A 9,658-nucleotide genomic window follows, 5' to 3' on the forward strand; every position below is an offset into this window, starting at 1 on the left:
CTCCATATATTCGATCTTCATCACCATGGAAATGGTGGCAAAAAGTGAAAGGGGGGAATTGTTAGGGGGAAAAGGATGTCCCAAAGCTATTTCCATATAGGCTTTGTGGACTCCACCCCCACCCCAGGTCAAAGCCAAAGACACTGGGAACTCCAAATCCCATCACCAACCAAGGGAAGGTGGCTGGGACCAGAGGGTGGGGTTAAGCAGCCAGGTGGATAGAAAAGGCAGACACGTGGGCTTTGGGGGACCCCATTTTGGGCTCTCCACCAGCTCGCAGCATCTGGCCAGCTCTGAGAGTGACTTTGGGTTTCCAGGTCGTCGGATCAGGTAGGACGCATTAAAGACTTTATTTCCCTATTTTCTCCCTGAGTTGTACATTTTCCTTATTTCCTTTCCTCTTGTAAATAAACCTTTTATTAACCTTTTTGTGTGTGTCTGTAGTAGAGTATTCATAACTCCCTTTAAAGCGCGCGGGTGAGGACCCACAGCCAGGAACCCGTTTAATATCGGGGTTGCTCTATAACAAATGGACTAAACCAATCAATAAAAAAAAACACAGAGTAGGGCCTCCCCGGTGGTGTAGCGGTTGAGCGCTGGGCTGAGAAGTTGCCCACAGCCTCTGCAGCTCCGGTTCGATCCCCGGCTGGCTGGTGAGGGTCCCACATGGCACGCAGACCTCTCCTGCAGCCCGCTGCTCCCCTCAGCAGTGTGTTTCATCGTCTGCCTGTTCTGCTCCTCACTCTGGTTCTGGTGAATTCTATCACCCTCCTGCACTTCTGACTGTACCCAGTGCTTGTATAAATAAATAAATAAATCTTAAAAAAAAAAAGACACAGAGTAGCAGGCTGTATTAAAAAACAAAACCCAAACTTCTGTGGTCTCCAGGAAACACATTTAATTGCAAGAGATAAACGTAGACTGAAAGTAAAAGGTTAGGGAAAAATTCTATAAACTAATGGGCCCACAAGAACACAGGAACAGCCATGTGTATATCAGATAAAATAGACTTCAAACTTAAGAGGGTAAAAAGACATAGATTTCGCCACATTATGATCAAGAGGATACCAGGAAGATACAGCATTCGTCAACATATACTCACCAAATGAAGGAGCACCAAAATATTTTCGACAGTTATTATCGTCTCTGAACACACACATTAGAGAAAATACATATGTAGTAGGAGAACTCAACACCCCACTCACCAATGAACAGATCAACAAGACAAAAAATAAACAAGGACACTAGAGCCCTAAAAAGGACCTAAACCTCACGGGCTTAACACATGTCTATAGAACACTACATCCAAAAAAAAAAAAAAAAAAAAAAAATCCAAGTATATATTTTTTCATATATAAAGTTTCTTTTTCTTTCTTTTTTAAAAAAGATTTATTTATTTATTTATTTATTTATTTATTTATTTATTTATACACGCACTGGGTACAGTCAGAAGCGAGGGAGGGTGAGAGTACTCACCAGAGCCAGAGCGGGGAGCAGAGCAGGCAGAAGGACTGAAGTACACTGCTGAGTGGAGCAGCGGGCAGCAGGAGAGGTCTGCGCGCCATGTGGGACCCTCCTCCAGTGGCCGGGGAGCAGCCGGGAATCGAACCGGCGCTGCAGAGGCTGCAGGCAGCTTCGCAATCCAGCGCTCAACCGCTGCGCCACCGGGGAGGCCCGTATGCATTTTTCTTAAGTGCACATTAATCATTCTCTAGGATTGATCACATATTGGGCCACAAGACAAACATCAACAGATGCATTAAGATCAAAATCATACCAAGTATGTTATCATGAAAAGAAAGCAAGATCAAAACTACCATGAGATACCATCTTACACCAGTGAGAATGGCACATATTAAAAAAACTAACAACAAATGTTGGCAAGTATGTGGAGAAAAAGGAACTCTCCTACACAACTGGTGGGAGTGCAAACCGGTCCAATCACTATGGAAAGCTGTGTGGAGATTCCTCAACCTACTAAAGATGGAGATTCCATATGATCCAGCAATTCCACTCCTAGGTATTTACACAAAGGACACAGAAACATGCTTTAAAAGGGCACTTGCACCCCTATGTTTATTGCAGCACTATTTACAATAGGTAGGCTATGGAAACAACCCAAGTACCCAAAAATAGATGGCTGGATCAAGAAGATGTAGTACATATACATAATGGAATATTACTCAGCAATCAAAAAAGATAAATTCATGCAACTTGCAGCAACATGGATGGAGCTGGAAGGGATCATACTCAGTGAAATAAGCCAGAAAGAAAAAAGAGAAATACCAGATGGTCTCACTCATAGCAGGAATTTAGAAAACCTAAATAAGGGACCAGGAAAAAGACTAATTATAATAAAGAAAAAATCAAAATCAACAAACAACTATAAACTAGAGACACACTATGGGGAGTGGGGGGAGAGAGAAGGGAGTGGCATCAAAACAGGGGAGGTGGGAATTGTATGGGGACTATAACCAAGATGAAAATGCATACATTGTGCAAAAATGAAAAATGATGTAAAAATATATGAAATAAAATAAAAATGATCAAAAAAAAAAAAAGAAAGAAAGAAAGGAACCCACCCACTTCATGGAGATTGAAACCCATACTACTGGAAGACTACTGGACTAATGAGGAGATCAAAGAGGAAATAAAAAAAAATACATAGAGATGAATGATAATGAGGACACAACTTTCCAGAATGTATAGGACACAGCAAAAGCAGTAATATGAGGAAAGTATATAGCCATACACATTCACATCAATAAATAAGAAAGAACTCAAAGAGACAACCTAATCTCCCATCTCAAGAACTACAAAAAGAAAAACAAAAAATCAAAAGCCAGTATAAGAAAGAAAATAATAAAAATCAAAGAAGATATAAATGAATAGAAATCAAAAAGGCAATACAAAAGAGGAAGAAAACCAAAACTTTGGTCTTTGAAAAATAAAACAAACCTCTCACCAGGCTCACAAAGAAAAAATGAGAGAAAACACAAATAAATAAGATCATAAATGAAAAAGGAGAAATTACAACAGATATAGCAGATTCAAAAGAATAACCAGAGATTATTACAAACAGTTATATGCAAACAAGTTCAAAAATCTAGAAGAGATGGACAAATTCATAGAACTATACAGTCATCCAAAGCTAGATAAGGAAGAAATAGAACACCTAAACAGACCAATTACAAGCAGCAAAACTGAAGCAGTAATCAAAACAACTCCCCCAAAACAAAAGCCCAGGACCAGATGGTTTCAAAAATGAATTCCACCAAACATTCGGAAATTACCGAGTGCCTATGTAACACAAACTCTTTCAAAAAAATTGATTAGGAAGGAATACTACCAAATACATTATATGAAGCCAACATTACACTCATACCAAAATGAAACAAGGCCAACAAACAAAAAGAAAACTATGAGCCAATCTCTCTAATGAACATGATGTAGAAATCCCCAATAAAATCTTAGCCAACAGAGTCAAAAAATGCATCAAAAAGATAACATACCATGACCAAGTGGGATTTATTCCAGCGACACAAGGATGGCCCAACATCAAAAATCAATTAATATAATCCAACACATCAACAAAAAGAAAAATAAAAACCATATGGTCATATCAATAGATGCTGAGAAATCATTCAACAAAGTTCAACATCCGTTTATGATGAAGGCCCTTGAAAGTCTCAGGGTAGAAGGAATATACCTTAACATAATAAAAGCCATATGTGACAAATCCACAGCCATATTATTCTCACTGGTGAAAAACTGAAAGCCTTTCCTTTAAGATCTGAACAAACAAGGATGCCCACTCTCACCACTGCTTTTCAATATAATACTGAAAGTCCTAGCCAGAACAACAAGACAAGAGAAAGACATACAAGGAATCCCAATAGGGTAAAAATAAGCAAAACTATCACTATTTGCAGATGATATGATAACATACATAGAGAACCCTAAAAACTCCACAGAAAAACTAATCTAAATATTAGATCAGTTTAGTAAAGTAGCAAGATACAAAATCAACACACAAAAATCAGTACCTTTCTTTTATGCAAACAATCTGAAGAAGAATTTAAGAAAACCATCCCATTTACAATTGAAACAAAAAATCAAATACCTGGGAATAAACCTAACAAAAGAGGTGAAAGACCCATGCATAGAAAATTATAAAACATTGTTAAAAGAAATAGAAGACACAAAAATGGAAAGACATCCCCTGCTCATGGATTGGAAGAACTAACAATATCAAAATGGTCATCCTACTGAAAACAATCTACAGATTCAATGCAATCCCAATAAAACTCTTGATGACATTTTTCAAGGAAATGGAGCAAATACTGATGAAATTCACATGGAGACACAAAAAAACCTCAAATAGCCAGAGCTCTCCTGACTACAAAGAAGAAGTATGCGGTATCATACTCCCAGACTTAAAACTATACTGCAAAGCCATTAATAATTAAACTGGCATGGTACTGGAACAAAAATAGACATACAGACTTAAGGAATTGAACAGAAAACCCAGAAGTAAAGCCACACATATATGGACAACTAATCTTTGACAAAGGAGCAAAGAAATATGCAATGAAACAAGGACAGTTTGTTCAATAAATGGTGCTGGGAAAACTGGACTGCTACTTGCAAAAGAATGAAGCTAGAACAATACCTCACACCATGGACAAAACCAACTCAAAATTGATAAAATAAGTGAACATAAGACCTGAAACTGTTAGGGGGAAAAGAATGTCCTAAAGCTAATTCCATACAGGCTTTGTGGACTCCACCCCCCACTCCAGACCAAAGCCAAAAGACACTGGGAACTCCAAATCCCATCACCACCCAAGGGAAGGTGGCTGGGACCTGAGGGTGGGGTTAAGCAGCCAGGTTTGGTATAAAACCAGACACATGGGCTTTGGGGGATTCCCCATTTTGGCTCTCCGCCAGCTCGCAGGTTCGGCCAGCTCAGAGAGTGACTTTGGGTTTCCAAGTCGGTGGATCGGGTAGGAAGCATTAAAGACTTTATTTCCTTATTTTCTCCCTGAGTTGTACATTTTCTTAATTCCCTTTCCCTTGTAAATAAACCTTTTATTAACCTTTTGTGTGTGCCTGTAGTGGAGTATTAATAAGTCCCTTTTAAGCTCACAGGTGAGGACCCACAGCCAGGCAACCCATTTTATATCGGGGTTGCTCTGTAACAGTTTGGCACCCAACGTGGTTTCCAAGCTTCACCCGTGGTTGACCAGCCCAAAGTAATTTTCCTGCATTGGTCACCATAAAGCGCATTAGGTCTGCAGGACTCGCAGTGAAAATCTTTGTTTCACGTTTTGAAAAGTCTGTTTTTTTTTCCCGTGCATACAGCTCTTGTGGGTGTGGTTTTGACCCAAACATGGCCTCAACCATGAACTTAAGCGGTTTTATCCCTAACTTGAGTTCTTTCAGTTTTTTTCCCAGCCTTGAATTTAAGTAGGCTTTTTCCGTTAAATATTACCACCAGTATTATAAGTGTAAATAATTGGATTAAACCTAGTGTATGGCACATGATTTTACTTCTGTATACATATGTGGGTGGTTTACAAGCCATCCCTTTACAGTCTGTGCTTCTGGGTGTTTTTTTGGTAATGTGCATAGGCGCCATTTGCTACATTCTTGTTTCTATGAGAAGTAGATGTTCTACTTCACATACTGAGAATGTGCTGCAACAAATTCAAGCTCTTAATTTAGCTATGCAACAACAAAATCAACAAGCTTTTGATTTAACTATTAAGAGTATAAGGGATGAAAACTGTAACGTTTTTGAGTCAGCTTTTAAAAGCATGCAGTATCAAGTGCAACAACAAAATCAGGCTTTTGATTTAAATATTGAGAGTGTGAGGGATGAAAATCGTAACATTTTTGAGTCAGCTTTTAAAAGTATGCAGGACCAGATACAGGCTGCCCTCCATAAATTGGATATGGCGGAGGCTCGGCTGATGGCACAGAGAAGAGATAAACCTTCTCCCTCCCATGAGGACTGCAAGAGGGCAGAGTTAGAAGAGGAGGAGTATCATTTGCTAAATACCTTTAACACATCAGGACAAAGGCTTTCACCATGTGACGAGGCCCCTCCCGAGATCCCTCCCGCACAGACTCCTGAGGCTTCACGGCCTCCATTGCCCTCTGGGGAGGAATCTAAAATGGCGTCACCTACCCACACTAGAAGCGGCACCCGTTTCAGCAGGAAGGATCACCGTGAGGCAGGACAGTTTCCTCTTCGCCAGTTGCCGATGGGTGGCTTGAATGAACAGGGGCGACCTGATGGGTACTTTTGGTTGTACCATCCTTTTAGCACTGCGGACCTCCTAAATTGGAGGAGCTCTGATCCCCCATACTGGCAGGCTCCTAAGAGGATGGCGAACTTGTTTGCCTCCATCTTTATCTCCCACCACCCTAACTGGGCAGATATACAGTCAATGTTACATACTTTACTAGGTCTAGATGAGCAGAGGATGGTAGTCAGGAAAGCCAGGGAGGAGGCTGACTGTCTCTGCCAACAGGATAGCCAATCCCCAGAGCCAGACATTGCTGTCCCAGAGGTAGATCCTGGATGGGACCCCAACAACGGAGGAATGGTGATGATGGAACTGTATAAAAAATGTTTATTGGTAGGACTGGAGCAGGGAATCACCAAACAAAAGAATTTTAACAAAATATTAGAACTTTCAAAAGGGGCTAATGAGGATCCATCAGAGTTCCTTGAGAGGATTATTCAGACGTATACAAACCACACGGATATAAATCCAGATGCCCCAGAAAATGCTCGTTTGATCACTATGGCGTTCATCACATATAGTGCTCCAGACATAAGGAGAAAGTTAACAAAAGTAGACGGCGTCACAGAGATGAGTCCGTCCCAGGTAGTGGACTTAGCATTTAAGGTTTATAATAATAGAGAAGACAGGAGAGAGGACAGGAGACCGAAACCTGCGACTGTTTTCGTACAAAGAGAGCACAGGAGAGGGTTTTGGGGAAACAGTAATGGACAGAGACTGATTTCTAGGAAGAAATCAGTGTGCTTTCTTTAGGGAAGAGGGACATTGGAAGTACAGTTGTCCCAGGTTACAGGGAAGAGGCAGACGCAGTAATTACAGAAGGCAGGATAGAAGACTGAGGACACCATGACAGGATGATTCACGCAGGGGTTACAGGAGGGAATATAGAAGGAGTACACAGAACCAGGAACCAAGGAGAGAGGAACGAAGACAATGTTAGCACAGAGTAGAGGCTCAGATGATGATAGGGAATATGGACAGAGAAGGAATCAAGAGCCCAGCATAGAGGACAGGAGAAAAGTGATAGCACAGAGTAGGGTCTCAGGTGAAGATAGGAGGGAATATAGACAGAGTAGAAGGAATCTGGAGCCAAGTGTGGAGGAAAGGAGACAAATGATAGTTCATAGAGAAGGTTCAGATGAACAATAGGGGTGCCCGGGGGCTCCACTAGATCTTAAGCCCATTAAAATAACCCCCTCGGAGCCCCGAGTAACTCTCGTTGTGGGGGATCGTCTGATTGATTTCTTGGTGGACACTGGAGCAACATACTCAGTTTTAAATTAGAAATTAACTAAAATGAGCAAAGAGACTGCAGAAGTCACTGGGATTACGGAGAGGCCACAACAGAAAGCCTTCCTACAAACGTTGGAGTGCCAGCTAGGCACCACACAGCTCCAGCACAGCTTCCTGTACATGGAAGAGTGTCCAATCCCTCTACTTGGTCGTGACCTTTTAAGTAAGCTTAATGCACGAATTATATTCTCACCCAAAAATCAGAGGCTTCACCTACAGGTTCCTCCAGAGCATGCTCTGCAGTTGCAGATGTTACTCAAGATGCTCCACCAAAAGGTGGAATTTTACCTCCAGAAATTGTTGAAAGAGTAAGTAAATGGGTATGGACTGATGGAACCCCAGGAAGTGAGAAAAATGCAGAGCCTGTAAAGATAGAAGTGATAGAGGGGAGCAAAACCCCGAGGAGGAAAAAATACCCCTTAAAGGAGGAGGCCTTGAGGGGAATTGAGCCAGTATTGAAAAGGTTCCTTCAATCTGGACTCATTTGGCCCTGCCACTCACCATACAGCACTCCGATTCTGCCAGTGAAGAAACCCCATACAGGCGAGTACCATTTTGTCCAAGATTTAAGGGCTATTAATGATATCGTTCAGGATTTACATCCCACTGTACCTAATCTGTACACCCTATTAACTGCCATACCTGGTGACTTTAGGTGGTTTTCGGTATTAGACCTGTAGGATGCCTTTTTCTGTATTCCAATAGATGTCCAGGACCAACTGCTTTTTGCCTTTCTCCAGTATTGCCGGACTGTGCTTCCACAGGGATTTAAGAACTCCCCAACTATTTTTGGGGAAATACTGGCCAGGGATCTCAGGAAGGTTCAACTAAACCAGGGTGTCTTATTGCAATATGTAGATGATTTATTGATTGCAAGTCCAGACTACGAATCTTGTCTGGGAAATACCATAGTGGTACTGAACCACCTGGCAGAATGTGGCTACAAGTTGTCACCTAACAAGGCACAGTTATGTAAACAAACTGTGACATATTTGGGATTTGAAATTAAGAAAAGCAGACGGAGCCTGATGATGGAAAGGAAACAGGTAATTTCAGCCCTTAGAATCCCCAGTAACCCGCGACAGTTGCGCGGATTTTTGGGTATGGCTGGGTTTTGCAGGATTTGGATTCCTAATTTTGGACTAATAGCAAAACCCTTATATGATGCTCTCAAAGGCCTGGAATCTGAACCTTTGTCTTGGACTCCAGAATGTGAAAAGGCCTTTGATTAAATAAAAGTAAAGTTGATATCAGCCCCAGCATTAGGGCTTCCAGATCTTAGGAAGCCTTTCAGACTTTATGTACATGACAGACAGGGGGTTAGCCTAGGAGTGCTGATCCAATTATTGGGGCCAGAAATGCAGCCTGTTGCATATCTGTCCAAATAATTGGACCACATCACTAAGGGATGGCCTCCAAGTTTGCATGCTATGACTGCCACTTGTGACATCCTACACGAGGTAGAGAATTTTACATTGGGTCAGCCCATCACTGTGTGTGTGCCATGTCTTGACATTGCTGGAGCAGAAGGGTGGACTTTGGTTAACCGCTGGGCGAATGGGAAAATATCAAGCAGCTCTGTTGGACAATCCTAATGTGAAACTGCAGGTTTCTAATTCCCTGAATCCTGCCACACTGCTTCCAAGCAAAGCAGATGGATCTGAGGATGACACTTTAATCCATAACTGTTTAGAAACCATAGACACAGTGTATGCCAGCTGACCAGATCTAACTGACCAGCCTCTGCCGGATCCAGAGTGGGAGCTATTTACAGATGGCAGCAGCTTCATGGACCAAAGCCATTGATGTGCAAGAAACGCAGTGGTGACACTCCAGAACACCGTGGAAGCCAAGGCTCTTCCAGGAGTTACATCAGCGCAGGAAGTCGAATTAATAGCCCTGACCCGTGCCTTGGAACTCTCAAAAGGTAAAAGAGTCAATATATTTACTGACTCAAAATATTCTTTTATGATTCTCCTCATGCATGGGGCAATTTGGAAGGAGTGGGGACTTCTTACCGCTAGTAACAAGGATGTCAAACACCCATTAGA

This window comes from Talpa occidentalis, unplaced genomic scaffold (assembly GCF_014898055.3).
Source record: "Talpa occidentalis isolate TD23 unplaced genomic scaffold, MPIMG_talOcc4v2.1 talOcc4.12, whole genome shotgun sequence".
NCBI classification, from domain to species: domain Eukaryota; kingdom Metazoa; phylum Chordata; class Mammalia; order Eulipotyphla; family Talpidae; genus Talpa; species Talpa occidentalis.